General features: G+C 47.3%; 1 long non-coding RNA gene across 7 annotated transcripts in view; it reads left to right on the forward strand.

Annotated features, from left to right (window-relative positions):
• Window positions 1-16044, forward strand: part of LOC309639323 — a 361451-nt gene that overhangs the window by 225712 nt on the left and 119695 nt on the right. Inside the window, exon 7 of one of the 7 annotated variants that reach the window (XR_014251593.1) lies at window positions 1652-12115. The exons of the other annotated variants lie outside the window; for them this stretch is intronic. This is a non-coding gene — a long non-coding RNA (uncharacterized lncRNA). Of the gene's footprint in view, window positions 1-1651; window positions 12116-16044 lie in introns of those variants that run through there. 7 annotated transcript variants of the gene reach the window in all.

Raw genomic sequence — 16044 nt, forward strand, 5'->3', positions numbered from 1 at the left:
TGAGCAAAAGAAGAGCATCCTTCGTGGTTCCCTGGAAAGCCTTTCAGGAGAGGCTGCCAGACCGCCTCTATCCTACAACTACAATTATATATTTATGGGGTAATCAGCAATTGAAAAGTTCCCCATAGTAGTAACTGGAGCTTAACATACAAATAAACTGAACAGCATTAAGGACGTTTTGTGGCCACTGGGGTGGATCAAGTGAGCTAATCGCCCAACTCCCAGCAATTAAGTCAATTAACCAGTTAGACATATGCTGAGCCATTTCCCAGCTCGAGTTTCCTGGGGGCATCTGTGAAATTTGTGCAACTTATTTATGGTGTAAGCTTCTGGTGGTCGTTCCTGACTGGGATGACTGGGGAAGCGAGAGAGAGAGGTGGCTGGTTAAATAAGAAAAAAGTCAAGGCTGCATCGAACATGTGATAAGCTGTGTGTTTCCCTCCGAAGGCACTTTTCACTCCCTCCTTTCCTGTCTGTAGAAAGGATGGGGGATGCAGCTATTTCTTGCCTTGACTGACTCACCATGTTCAGTGCTGTTTTAACACCTGGTGAGTCACTGAGGGAAGGAGAAAGAGAGGAGAGAAGTGAATGCAAGGTAACCTGTTGGGACACAGACTCAGTCCTGGGTTCAAATCCTGACTCCCCCCTCAGTAGCTGAGCCTCTGTGTCCTCATCTGGGAAGTGGGGAAGTACAGAGCCTGTCTCACAGGGTTGTGGTGGGGATAAAAGAAGATGAACAGTGTAAAGTCTTTAAAGCAGAGCTGGACACAGGGAAAGTGCTACCTCAATGGTAGTAGTGGTCACTATCATCACTGAAAGGCTAAAGGGCGGGAGATTGAAAGAGTGTGGATAAAGGATGATCTCCGACCCTGACAACACACCTGGCTGGAATCCCAGCTCTTCCTGGTGTTGCATTGCTTTATGCGATGAACTTTGCCTCTCTGAGCCTCAGTGTGCTCATCTGAGAAATGGGACCAATAATGCCAGGAGGGGTTTCAAGATCAAGCGGGTCTGACCCTTGAAAGGCACTGGCCGGGTCCTCCTCACCCCACTGGATTCTTCCTTGCATTTGCAGAAGAAGAAATGGAAAGGACTTGCCCCAGGTCGCGGAGCAAGTTCAGAGATGGAGCCCAGGTCTCTGATTCTGCTATCAGAGCTGCTTCCACGTTGCCTTGCTTAGGCACTTTACAGTCATGTAAAACAAAGCCGTCCTTTCAAGGAGAGAGATGCTCCCGGAGATAATTAGCATGTATCGATCTGCTGTTTTCCCTTTTCCCCCCCGAGCACTACACAAAGCCTTTCACCAATATTGTATAATTTAAACCTTACAAAGAAATTCTGTTAAGTGTATTTTATGGACAAAGAAGGGACTCAGAAAGGGCAGGTAACTCGCCCTAGATAACACAGCCAGGAAGTGAACACAGGCAGAACCAGGTTCTGCCTGAGTCCGATGCTCTTACCCACTGTGCCTTCCTGCCCATGGCGTGCGTGCTGCAGTTTTCTCCATGTGGAGCTCCAGTTTGCAAGGAAATGAAAGCATCCCAATTTCAAGATTAATCAATGGTTTTTGGAGAGGGGCCCTTACTCCCCTCCCCCCGCCCCAGCCCCAGCTGTCAGCTTCCTCCTCTCCTTCTCTCACTCCCACCCCCAGGCTCCCAGAAGGCAGCGGGTCCTTGGCTGAGGGTGGAAAGCAGCCAGATGGATCGGGCTCCTGAGACAGAGACTGAACCTCCCCATCAGAGACCGTCCCCACCCTCTACGTCCAGGGAGCCATGCTGGACCTGCCAATATCCTGGGCCTCCAGGCTCAGCTCAGCCACATCCCTGTGTGGGATTTTGGAAAGCACTGGAAGCAGACATCGCCGCACCTAAGCCATATCTCTGATCTTCTGTAGCCAGGGCAGCAGGGTTGCCCGAGACTCTTTCTTCCTGGCAACAGTCCACACCAGCCAGTGCCAGAAAGAGGGAGGAACAAACCCCCAGCTGAGAGCATTGCTCAGGTTCCAGCAAGGGCTGAGGCACCGGTTGCTGGCTACTGGCTCACTTTGACAGTGTGGTAAGATGGAGGGGCATTTTTCCTACCTCCTCCTTCTACCTGGATAGAGCTTTACAGTTTGCAAAATTTATTATTATTGGGATGCAATACAATTTATTCAGTATGGTCATAACAACAATTACATTTATGCCTTTTTTCAACCCATGTGTCCACGTCTATATATCTACTGCTTTATCTACTTATCCTTATTCAGGTTCTCAGTCTCTGGCTTATAAATTAACAGGCAGGAAAACAAACAGTCAGGTGCTAATAGAGAGGAGGACAAAAGGGCAGTGGTTATTAAACTTCGGTGTGTGCAAGAATTATCTGGGAACTTTATTAAAAATGTAGAGTGCTGGTGCCAACACCAGAGCTTTCAACGCAGTAGGTTTAGGTCAAGGCTTGGGAATCTAGATGTTAAAAATGCTACTGAACTGTACACTTTGTCCTGGTTAATTTTATGGTATGTAAATTCCACCACAATTTAAAAAAAAAATCACCCCAGTGAGTCACATGCCACAGACTAGAACAGTAGGCAAGGCTGCCTGTGAAAGATGCTCTCTGAATCTCCATGGAGATTTCCAGGTGGGCAAGGCAGGGAAGGGCATTCCAGGCAGAGGACACAGCACAGGGAAAGTTTGGAGCAAGAGACAATATGGGAATGTGGAAAACTATGAGGCTTGATGGGTGGGGGTGGGGAGGCGTAGGGGCCAGGACCCAGGTGGCCTCACCGGCCAGGCTGAGTTGTTGAGTGTTACCCTGATGGCCCTGCGTGTCCTTGAAGTGTGTTTGATAAGGTTGTGCTTAGAAACGATCACAGGCTGACCCACAGGGACTTGATCAGGCGGGCAGACACACAAGGCATAGTAACTAATTCTAGTGAAAGAAAAAGTCTCAAGTTAAATAATGCAGAAATCCATAGAGTCAAAGGAGACCACTTCCCTAAACCACCCTGTTTTAGGCCTACATATACATAATTAAATTAGCTACATACGTTAGACCATGATATATGTGCTCTCTAAAAATTACTTTTCTCTCTTAATTCAAAACAAACGTTCCTGCAATGCTGCACCTGTTAAACTGTCTCTTTCTTTTTAATGGCTGCATTGTATTCTATTAGATGGATATATTCAGTTGAAATTGTAGATATACCACCATTTTTGACTTAGAAAAATAGCCATTTTGGTTTACTGAACCATTCCCTTCTTGATGGGTGATTAGGTTTTTTTCCCCAATATTCTTCCCTGCTATACTTAGCAGTGTTGCAATGGCCGTCAGTGAGGATAAGCCTCTAAGCGTCTGTGCAAGTATTGCTCTAAGGTAGGTTTCTACAATGGAATTGCCGCGTCAAAGGGGGGACGATATTTAACATTTTGGTGGGTGCTGCTAAGTGTTCTCTAAGAAAGAAAAGTCATCCATTTATACTCGCAGTGAGAGGAGACTGATACAGGGAGACTGTGTCAAAAACGTTATCTCTCAACACTCACACAAAGATACTGCACGATAAATGACCACAAAATCTCAAGGCATACAAACAAAAGTAAGTATTTACTCTTGGGCTCTATAAAGATTATACCCACGGCGTTCAAAAGTGTGTATTTTGTAACATCCTCACGAGCAGTGTATGTTATCATTAAAGAAAAATATGCTGATTGGACCATTTAAAACTGTTCTTGTAAATTGTATTTCTTTTACTGTGAGTGAAGTTTAGCTTGTGTTATGTGCTTATTTGGTCATTGCTATGCCTTCTTTGATTAATTTCACAGTTATATACTTGCTTCATTCTTTTTCCTATTTACTTTTGTTCTTTGTTTTCTTAATAATATCCAAGAATTCTTTATATAATGTGTCTATTAACCCTTTGCCCAGTGTATATGAAGCAAGTAATTTTTCCCAGTGTTTTTTATGTCTTTTAATTTTTGAAACTAAATATTTTCATTTATATGGAGTTTAATCAATCTGTGTTTTCTCTTATTTTGTTTCTCATTATTTTGTTTTTATACTTAAAAACATTCTCCCTGCTTGAGGTCACGAATTGCTAACCAGCATTTTTATTTGGGGGTCATAGAGTTTTATGTTTTACTGTTAACTCCAGTCCATCAGGAATTGATTTTGCTGAATGGCTGTGAAGCAACAGTTTAACTCTAATTTTGTCCTTCTGTGGTCAAACAATTGTACCGGTGTTGTTTGTGGGATAATCTTTTCCCAACTGAGTTGAAAAGCTACCTGTAGTACATGCAGATTTATACATGTACACTGACCTGTTTTTTAAATTAATAAGCAGAAATGCCTCTAACCTTTCCCTAGATTGCATTTCCTGGTCTCAACTCTGCTTCTGAGAAAGGCCTTCCCCCTGTTTTCACTCATTCATTCATCCCTCCGGGCATACACTCTTTCATTCACTCGTTCACTTTTACTCTTTCACATGAGTTCTAAATGGGTGTGTGGGTCCTAGGATTAATGATACACAAGCAGCTCAGGTGTGTTTTCCATACCAGGCACTGGGCTCTGCAGGTCACCTGCTCCAGTTTACTGACTTCTCCCAATAACCCTGTGAAGTAGGCACTCTTTTTAGCCCCACTTTACAGATGAGGAAACTGAGGCTCAGAGAGGCTAATTAACTTGCCCCAAGTCCCCTAGGTAGTAAGCTCCAGAGAAGACATTCAAACCCAGGTCAGCCTAATGCCGGTTTTAACTCTAACTTTGCTGCTTTCCTTGTATAACGATCGCTCACACTCATCCTGCATCTACTCTGTGCTGGAAATTGTGCTAGGTAGTGGGAATCCCCAGGTGGCCCGACTCTGTCCCTGCCCAGGGGAGATGGCAGTGTGGTGGCGGAGGCAGGTCACTGAACAGAGGATTATAATCCAGTATGACGAAGGCTAAAATACGCTGGTAAAGAACAAACCCTGGTGAGGGTTTTCCTGGCAAAGCAAAGGCTTCCAGCCTCTGGAAAGATGACTTTGCTGTCAGCCTGGGAGATTAAAAAGCACATATACAGGTAAGACCTGAAGGTCCAGAGCCAGGATTTTCTAGCCCTATCTCCCATCCATTTGCACTCTGGCTGCAGCTACTGCGCCGGGGATGAAGGACTCTGGGCAGCCTGCATGGGAAAGAGTACAGGCAATGAGAAAAGAAGCAAAAAAAAAAAAAAAAAATCAACACCCTTCAAATCGGCCTTCTGGGCCCCATAGCTTCTGAAAACCTCACCATCTGTCCACATAAGCATGTTCCAAAGTTTTAAGTACCTCTTTTCATGAAGTCCGTTAAAGTTAACCTGGCTTCATAATATATGGGGGAAATCTGCTATAAATAGAGGTAAATAGAGATTGTAAAGATAAATAACAATACCAGCATGTGAGGACCGATAATGTACTCTATTTATGGCCCGACTCTAAAAAGGGATGTCCAGAGACGCTGCGTCTTCAATGACTTACTTTTGCCGAGGCAGCCTGTGTTCCCTGTTAGGGTGCTAAAGATTCAGTGACACAAAAAGCTTACAGATAATTAAATATTGATTTTTGTTTTCTAATCCTATATAAAAATTGTCCTGGGTCTCCCAATGGTGGTTTTATCTCACCAGGACATGGAAGGAGGGGAGGTGTCTGCTAACCCTCTTTGCACCCCTGCTGTGTAATATTGGGGCGTTTCTTCAGTGAGGGTGGGGGGTGTCCAGGGCACATGACCTCTGCAGCCACACAGGACCCTGTGCTCAGAAGGGCCCTACACTTGGCTTTATGCTCGTCTTGTACCCTCTTAAAATTCTTAATAATTTTTGCCCAAGGTGTCCTGCCTTTTCATTTTGTACCAGCCTCGCAATTGTGCAGTTTGTCCTTGGGGGCTGGTCCGACTAAGAGATTGGAGCATCCGGTTCTGGACCCTCAGCTACCCCGCTGCTGCCCAGCATTCTCCCTTCTTTCCTGCTCTGAATTTCGCCAGCCGTGCCAGAATCTTCAAATCTGGGAAGAGGGCCAGAGAGAAGTTGGTGATGAGAACAGTTTTCTCCCACCCTCTGCTCCCTTCTCTCTCTCTTTCTTTAAAAAATAGAAAAAAAAAAACCCCACTTCATTGTCATTTTGCGTCTGGAGTGCGGCAAGGGACATCTGGCAATGTGGTGGAGTCGCTGGCTGGCTGGGGGTGGGTAGCGTCCACAGGCAGGCCAGGCCTTGGGCTCTGACAGCAGACAGTGTCTGAGGCGATAAAGAGTCAGTTTCGGAGAGGTGGGTCCTGAGCCACATCTTGCCATGTGTTTGTTGTGTGACCTTGGGCAAGTACATACAACCCTTCTATGCCTCAGTTTTCTCATCTGCAAAATAGAGATATTAATTCCAGCCCCGCTGCCTGCCTCCCCTCTCCCAGCAAGACTGCTGGGGAGAATTTAAGTTTAAGAATAATAATAATAATAATAACACTAAGAATAATAGCTAATGCTTACCTATTGCTTATATGTATCAGGCTCTTTATATAAGTTCATAGAAGCTAACGTATGCTTGCCAAAGACTTTGCATATTCTCTTTCATTTAAACCTCACAGTAACCTCATGAGGGAGGTCCTATCATAAACATCCCCATTTTACAGATGGGGAAATTAAGCACAGAGAGGCTAAGCGACTCAGCCAAGGTTGCACAGCTAGTACATAGCAGAGCAGAATTTTGAACTGTGCATTCTGACTGCTGAGCCCTGGCTCCTAACCTCCACACAGGACCATGTGCAGAGGTTCTTTTGATGCCTCCCTCCTACAGGAAGTGAAAATTAGAGGTCTGCAGGCCAAAATTGGCCCACGGAGCATTTTTGATTGGTATTTCCACACAGTGTCAGCCTGCACTGCGTTTGAAATTGGAATCAGTTGCCAATATCGAAAAATAATTTCAAGATTTCTACATTAAAGTATAGATTTCCAGCATCTGGTAGATGCTCTGGTAAAGATGGGCTCCTGTACCTACATGGCAAAGATCCCCCATCTGCTGCAGTCCCTACCACTCCCTATTGTCTTCCTGACACTGACATTCAGAGTCTATTTCCCCATTGTTTTACTGCATCTACCCATTGCCCTCACATACATCACCTGCCTAGACCCTGGGGAAGCTTAGCTTTTGATCCCTTCCCTGGGGTGGCAAGGATCTGCTTATGGAGACAGAAATCTTCCTCCCTGTGGCTTTCTAGGCAGGGTTCCCTCTCTGGATAGCACCATATGTGGAAGGAACAATTAATTTTATGGGAAGGGGGTGGAACAACGGAATCTAGAGTTGAGTTAGCCCCTGAAATGAACTTAGAGTCTGAAGCTCCTTTAAGCTTTGGGTTTCCACGGTCCTCAGTTTAGAGAATTCCAAGGAGCTATGATTGAAGAATATCAAATTTGAAAACAAATTTATAATTACAAAATTCTGAGATTTTATGATCCAAGTAGTTTATAATTAGAAGACCCCCCCAAATTCCGGTATTTCATGCCTCCAAAATTCAAACTATTGCAAAGATTCTCTGATCCTAAAATCTCATGATTCAAGTTTACTCACTTTCTAGAAAATGGGATACAGTAGTCCCTTCTTATCTGTGGTTTTGCTTTCCCCAGTTTCAGTTACCCATGGTCAACCACAGTCTGAAAACATTAAATGGGAGGTTTCAGAAATAAACAATTCATAAGTTTTAAACTGTGTGCCGTTTTGAGTAGTGTGACGAAATCTTTCTCCATCTTGCTCTGTCCCGCCTGGATGTGACTCATCTCTTTGTCCAGCGTATCTATGCTGTATACGCTACCTGCCCTGGCTTTTAGTATAGGAAAAATGTAGTATATGTACAGTTCGGTACTATCTGTGGTTTCAGACGTCCGCTGGCTGTCTCAGAGCATGTCCCCCACAGGTAATGGGAGACCATCCTGCTAAGAAGGAAGAGCACTAGAATGCTATGGCTCCCTAGTGCTAAGATCTCATGATTCTGTGATTCAGTAATGATCTGCTCTGCCAAATCAGAGAGAAGCTAATCATCAGTTAACTGAACAATAGTTGACAAATGAGGCAGTCTGGTTGTCGTCCTGTTACAAGGCGGGGTTGGGATTTTCCTTCCACCATTTAATCTGATGTGACTATTCCTTCGTTTTCCTAATGAGATCAGTGCCACCAGGAAGGAGATGTGGAAGTCGGTATCTCACTTTAAACAAAGCCAATATGTAAATATCCTGAGTTAAGAAATGAGATTTAGGGATTGTGTATTCTTTAGCCTTATACACATCAAAGCCTTATAAGCATCCTTTCATCAGGCTGTATTTAATGAAAGAGAACCCGTGTTGAATGTAATTCAAGTCTGATTAGATTAAAGGCAGTTTGACCTCAGGACGAAGAATGTGGAAGGAATGATTTTGGGCATGAGAGGACTTGGTCTCCTTCCGCTGGAAGGGGGATGCTTATTAGCATGACATTGGAAATGTCATGGTATCCATGGGTCAGACCAATGGGAGATAGGTTTTCAGTTCAGTCTTAAGTTGGAGGTGACTCTTCCCAACACCTTTAGACCTGGCGTGGATGGACCGCAGAAGCAGCTGGCTAGAGACAGAGTGCTAGGCTGGAGATAGAGAAAGTGACAGAGCCAAAGTGAGAGTAAAAGTACCCCTTAGGGTACCGAGGGGCAGACATTTTGCACAATGCATTGGAGGGAACAAATCTTATTGGCTCTGTCATTACAAATATCTCAGTACTTGGTGCCAAATTTTGGCAATTACATCCATAAATAGGGAAGTTTCTCTGCAAATAAAAAAGGGGAGTCTGACACCAGGATGCCACAGCCAGCACATGAGTCAAGATCGGAGGGAGGTCCTCACTATCAACACTATTGACATTTGGGGCCTCATAATTCTTCGTTGTAGACTGTCCTGTACATTGTAGGATGGTGAGCAATATCCCTGCATCCCCAGTCTCTAGCCACTAGATGCTAATAGCACTCCACCCCCAATTTTGACAGTCGAAAATGTCCTCAGACGTTGCCACACGCAGAACTTGGAGAAAAGAATCCAGGTTACCCAAAAGAGAGCCTGTGACTTTTAGCCACATCCAGATAAGGATTTCCATCAATGCCCTAACGTGGACATAATTAGCAATTCCTATCAGAATTCTACTGTGTGCCACTTGGAGTTTGTTGTGTGTAATTATGCTGAAATTATCAGTAGAGTTCTCCTTCCAGGGAGGGGGTTCAGTCATTCTCAAAGAAGTCTTTGTGATGACTTATTAGGTCTCAGTTAAAGAATTCCCTTAGGTATTACAGTGGATCGAAGTATGCAAGGTGGGTTCTTCTGGACAAAAACAAATATAAAGCTACCCTTATGGGAGATTGCATTAACTGGATGAATTTCTCTTTGAAGAATCTACATGGCAATAGAGAATTCCTGATATATAATGAGCACTCTATAAACATGAGATAAATTAACAAATAATTCTTATGGGTCATATCTCAGAGATGGGACTTACCCTCCAGGGCCAGGTTCCAATTTATCTGCCAGTTCTGAGCCGTGAATAGTACTGTCCTGAAGCATGCTGTTAAGAAAGATTCTGAGGGAGTGTCCATGCTCAGGAGAAATGTGATTGACAGAGGATGTCTGCTGTGGGTAGGGTAGAGGCTCTGACAGCCTAAGGCCCAGGAGTTCACCCCCCTCCAGGCAGTATCCTGATCAAACTGATGGTAAGAAAGGTCATTTGGGCTACCAAGTGGAGGCTGGATTTAGGAAGGGCAACATCCAAAGTTAGAAACACAAGCCATACCAGGTATTCTAGCAGAAAGAATTTAGTATAGGGAATCAGTTGATCTGGTGTTGACAAACTGGAAAGGCAGAAAGGGGACACTGACAAACGCCGAGGCAGTGATTGCAGGAAGCAGCTATCAATCACCCTGGGCTCAGGGAGAGAGCAGAGAAGTTGGGGAAAAAAAAACAAACAAAAAACTTTGGAGTAGGGACCAGAACTCTGCTCTTGGGAGGGAGCATGCAGAGCTTGGGCACAGACTTCTGAAGAAGAGCTGCTGAGGTGATGTGAAGAGGCTGGTTATCACTGTGAGGAAGACTTGCACTGGAACCAGCAGTCACTGCTGGGATTAGGAACCACTGCTGCCGTGACGCTGACAAAAACTGTCGGCAAACAGGGACAAGCGCATCCTTTTCCTGCCAGCCGCCGCAAGTCTCCCATTAGCACCCGCTATGGGCAGAGGCTAACATAGGTCCAGCGGGCAAAGCAGAAGTGCAGCGTGCAGCACCCCAGCCCTGGGCTAGAAGGCAGAGGCTAGAAGGGCAGGTAGTTTAATAGCTGGTACAACTGGGGAGGCTCAGAGAGATGAACCAGGTCACCAAGTGACTAGTCCAGAGCTGGAAGAGGGCCCTCCTGCCTTCTAACTCTGGCCCCCTGTTTCTGGGCTCCCAATTACATACAGATTTGCGAGATCCTGGTGGACAGGGGTGATGGTTTTCAAGTTACATCCCTCCTAAAAGAAGACTTCCCTTTCTGTTACATCTCAGGGCCCATAGAGAGGTAAAGTTGTTCCTCTAACGCACTGGGCAAAACTCCTTGTGCACAAGCTGTATTCTCTTCCGGAACCTGCACGCACATTATGCAGAAACATTAAATATTTTACCCAGGGGGGAAAAAAAAGTAGAGAGAGATTTCTTGCAAAGTGAATTTTCATCTCCTCTTTAGGGCTTCATCTGCGGTGAATCCTACACACCCTTTTGTGAAGGCAAAGCTAGTGAAAACCCTGAGAATAAAAGTGGGGCTTGATTTTATGCTAATATATGTAAAGAATGTGACTATACAGTCATAGGTAACACAATGAACTTAACTGTTTTTTCTCCCTTTTTTATTGAATTATAATGACTAGTTTCCATAGCAATTACTGCATCACCTTGTACATTACCAGGAAGATCTACTGCACTTTTTCCCAGTCATCCTTGTAAACATTTCTACTTTTTTTTTTACGATGTTCTAGGAGAAAACACAAGCCCTTTCGGCTCGGCAGCAATTGGAGAGCATATTTCAGGAGATTAATAAAGCCGACCAGAGTGTTCTTATTTTCTAAGTTCGGTGGTTGGTTTTCCATCTTCGCCTTCACCAGCTACTTGTCAGCCAGACAAAGAGGGAAGGAGGGGAGCAGGAGAGAGCAGAGGTGATGGGAGCTGAAAAGGAAGGCACACGAGTTACCAGGGAGGGCAGGTGGAACTCGGAAGGAGCCGGCCTCAAGATCCCATGTTTGTGTCTTTGATGATTCTGGGGATTTGAGAGCAGTTCCCTTGGACGCACTCCTCTTTTCACACGGGGCTTGGAGGAGAATGGGGGATGTTTCTAAGCTCACAGGAGATCAGGCATGGGAGATACACAGAGATGCCTCTTGGGTAACTTTGAAACTGTGTGTCTGAGATCTCCAGTTGCTTCCGGAGCTTCCCAGGGGAGATGGGAATCAAGACACTCCTCCATTCAAAACCCCCACGTCCACCGGCAGCTTCCTGTTAGGCTTTTCATCTTGGCCTCTCACATTATGTTTCACTTCCAGAAAGGCCTCTGCAGCTGGCGGCTATTTGTGGACACCTCCAGTTGAGAGGTGAAGGAGGTGCAGCCTCTGCTGTGAGTGAGTCAGGGGTATCACAGGGGCTGGCCCAGCTGTGGGATGCGCAGCTGGGCCCATTGCTCCCTGCGGACGGTTAGTAGCAGAGGTTGCTGTCATGGGCTCTGGTAGACAAGAAGACCCCATGCTGGGCTGTGGGACCCCCATACATGGTGGGGATTCTGAGCTCCCAATCCAAGAGAGGGGGCAGCGGCCACATCCTGAGCCCTCAGTACCTTTATTTCATTTGATAACGGGCCTGCTATTTGTGCACCAGCCCACTGTCCCTGGAGGGATCAGCGGAGAGAGCGATGCCCAGGTGTCGTGAGAGGGCCTAGTGCTTGGGAGCTCAGGCCCTGGAGTCCGGTAGCCTGGGTTCCAGTCTCCTGGCCGTGCCTCCCTCACAATGTGTCCGGGATCTAGTGATTTCCCTTGCTCTGCCTCAGTTTCCTCATCTATAAAATGGGGCTAATGGCAGAACCCACCTACGAGTTGTTTGTGAGGATTGAAGGCGAGATGCTGAGTAAGTGCTTACACCTAGAAGTTGCCTTGTTGTTCCCCATGGGTACAGATACCCACCTGTGCTTTCCAGCTGTAAAATGCAAAATGTCTGCTAGGTGGTCTCAAAGGTTCCTCTTAGCTGTGAAATTCAAGGGCTTTTGGATTCTAACAGGATAGCTGGAGGGAGGAAAGGAGGAAGGGGGGAGGGAGGGAGACAGAGAGAGAGAGAGGGAGAGGGAGGGAGAGAATGAATGTGTAAGAGCAGGTGCCTTAAGCAGAAGGGAAAATTCCCTAAGTGACAAGAAGCTCTGAGTTCACCAAAATGCTTAACCAAGATAAGAAGGATGTAACTGATGTTGGAAAGATTGTTATGAGATTAATAAAAGTGATTAAGGGATTAAGACTTCTCAGAAAAGATAGTGAAGGGACCACCAATGGGAAAATCCTCCTTCACCCTCTGTACTCGGGCTCCTTGATTTTAAGTCCTCAGTCGTGCTGACATCTAACAAAACGGTCTCAGCAGATGCTCAAATAGAATCCTGGCTTAAGCTCATCTTAGCTATTGGAGAAGGTCCCCTGTGTCATATTTATATATCTATTTATACACACACACATATTTATACATACATATATAGTCAAATGACATTTTCTTTCTGGGAATGCCCAGAGGAGTTTAAGGAATGCCTTGAGGGCCTGAGTTTTGGGTCGGGATTAATCAGTGAGGCTGGCCTACTGAGCTTGGAGAAAGCTGCGTCCTGGATGTGAATCAGGCATCGTAAGGAAGTCAGGGTGTGTTGGGGGGCGCGGGGAGGCTGTCTAGTAACTGAATGATCCTGATGATCTCAACCTGCTCGCTGAGCCTCAGCTTTCCCACCTGTGCACTGGGGACAAGGACGCTCTCTGTGATGGGGCTGAGAGACGCAATGAGTGGGAAAGCACTTTGCAAAGGAATTGCTGGGATTCCCATGCAAAGTGCTTTCCAACACCCCTTCACTGGAAGATTCTAGGCTGCTCTGTGGTTCTAGAATAACAAACAGGAGCCTGGACTGGCCACTCCTCTTTCAGCAATGGGCTCTGAGGGAGACATGTGATCAGCCCCAGGGCTTTGAAGCCTGGCGCTTACCCGGCTGCTCCTCAGGCGAGCTTGGCCTCCGGGGCATGTGGGAAAGGATGCTGAGCACCAATTCTGGGACCAGCTGTGTGTCCTTAGCTATGTTCAGGTGACAGGAGAGAAAGGAGGCCGGAGGTGGAGGCGCCTTACAATGGGAAGAAGCTCATCAGACCCCCGGGTTCCATCGTGAGCCCCCAGGGGCTGGCAGCGTCTGGGAAGTGCTAACTCAGAGTGGACAGGGAAATTCAATCTGGCAGAGAGAGACTCAGTCTCCTGGCCTGGGAGAGCAGGACCCTCCAGCCCTACTCACACGACTTCCCAGTCCCTCAGCCCCCGACAGTCACAGCACAGTCCCAACACCGTCTCTGGGGGGACAGAGATGGCTATCACGTTGCTGCTGCTGGCAGCTTCCCAGCAGTTGGGAGGAACAGTTACTGCTGGTTCAGCCGCCATGGACCACCCCAGCGAGCTTGAGGAGGCAGGGTCAAGAGAGGGGACAGCCGCAGTCCCAATAGCACAGTGACGAGTCAGCGGGCTCCACGCGGGCACCCAGCCCAGAGCAGCGTGGTCGACGCTGGGAGCCGATTGCTCCTGGTGGGACTGAGGCTGTCTGGGAGGTAAACACCCAGGGACGATGGTACAGTGCGGGGGGAATCTGTTCAGAGATGGGGGCACCTCTGCCCCTGCTCAGGGCAGAGAAGCCATCTAGCAGGGAAAGTGGGCAGGCTTGGCCATGAGTGTCTCTGCTGCTGAGGTTGGCCGTGCTCCCCGCACAGACAGGCTGAGCCCTGTGGACCCAGGCCCCACTCCACAGCCCAGTGAGGGGAGCCCGGCCTTAGACCTGGGCTTCTCAACCTTAGCACGAATGACATTTGGGCTGGATCATTCTTTGTCGAAGGGGGGGGCTGTCCGGTGCACTATAAGATGTTTAACATCCCTAGCCTCTGCCCACTAGATGCCGGTAGCATCCGCCACCCCCAGATTTGTAACAACCAAAACGTGTCCCCTCATGTTCCCTGGGGGCACCGACTTGACCCACGGCTCTCTCTCCTTGGGCCCACATTCCCCCTCACCCCAGCTGCTATGTTCTGTGCTTCTTCAGGATGATACACCCTACAAATCCCATGGGCCAACCGAAGCAGAGTTTCTTCTGACCCACCTTGGCAGAATGCTGTAAGCCTGGGGACCTGTGGGTTGTGATCTGAGCTAGGATAAGCTGGCTGACAGAAGAGGGTCGCTGCGGGCTGAGGTGCTGCTACAGGGACAGCCAGGCCTCTCTGGGACACCCCATATCCTGGGAAGAGAGAAGGAACAAAGGGTCACATTTGGTCTCCATCCTTTCCTGTTGCTCCAGCCTCCACACTGGCCTCCCTGCCTCCAGGCTGTCTCTCTCTCATCCATTTTCATCTTGGCAGCTAGAGCCATCCCCAGCACAGTCAGTCAGATCACATCAGGGTCTCGTGTACAAACCTGCTATGGCTCCCTATGGGCTGAAGATCAGAGTCTTTTGTCAGTTTTGAAAATGCTTCATTTTCTGGTGCAGGCCAACCTAAAATCATCAAAATAAAGGCCATAACTAAAAGATGTAAAGGAAGTAATCCATGTAACATCATGGTCAGGTCTCAATAAACGTAAACAATTACCATCGTGATTCTCATCATGTGTGTAACAGTGCACAGCCTACAGCACTCTGCAGAAAGGATTAGAGCAGGGAGTAGCTGTGAGCAGGGCTTAGGTGGTTCACAGCATGTAAAACTCAGTCTCTGGGGTTAGACAGGCCTGAGTTTGAATCCCAGCTCTGCTCTGTGATCTCCGCCAGGGTACTTGACCTCTCTGAGCTTTAGTTACAACTTTTCAATAAAGAGGGGTAAAAAACCCTGATTTTCCACATTGGTTGTGAGAACAAAATGATATATGTCAGATATGAAATCACAGTGTGTGGTATACAGTAGGCACTCACTACTTATTATGGCAAGAACTCATGAATCATTTGATCCTCACAACACCCAGTGAGATGGACATTGTTGCTCTCCCAATGTAAAGACAAGGAAACTGAGGCTGGAGGGTGGCGGGACTTGTGCAAGGCATCCTGGCCTTAGTTGTGACCCAGGGCCACCAGACCTCCCCGTCTGCTCCTTTGCAGACTGATTCCCTGAGGCCCCAGGGAAAGCTGGGCACCTGGAACATTATCCCCAGGGACTTTCCTGAAACTCTGAGTTAAGACAGAGGAAGCAACTTAGAAAGTGGGAAACTGTCAGGTCCCCTCAAGGCCCCCAGTGTTTGCAGCTTGTATCTGAGCAAAGCTGAATCAGGCAGCAAAGAAGCCGCTCCTGAGAGGACTGCTGTGTGGGAAAAACGAGGTCTCCGCCAACCCCTTGGAGGCCCCTGGCACCACTCTCCTCTGACACGAAGGAAATGTGCCCAGACAGGACAGCCGGGCCAGAGTCCTGCCACTTAGAGGGAGATTTAGAGGAAGCAAGTGGGAAGGCCAGACACACTGGCTGCTGAATTTACTGGTCTTTTCAGCAAGGTCGGCAGGAGGGCCCTTCAGCTCTGGGCTCTTGTCTGCAGCCAAGATCCCTGAGTTGGTGACCGTGTCCAAGGTCTCCCTGTCTCCCTGTCTCCCTGTCTCCCTGTCTCCCTGCACAACGAGGCTGGGCAGAAGAAGCTAACTAGCTTGTGTCCTGGAAACTTTGGGGTGATTCATGGTTATTGCACCATGGAATTTCAAAGCATGGCCGTCTGCCAGGGATTCTGCTTTGAAAGTTAAAAGCGCAGGGGAGCCCTCATCCAAGTGTGTCCTGAGTGCTCACTAGGTACCAGGCACA

This window comes from Balaenoptera physalus, assembly GCF_965194825.1.
Source record: "Balaenoptera physalus genome assembly, chromosome: 12".
In the NCBI taxonomy this organism is placed as follows: domain Eukaryota; kingdom Metazoa; phylum Chordata; class Mammalia; order Artiodactyla; family Balaenopteridae; genus Balaenoptera; species Balaenoptera physalus.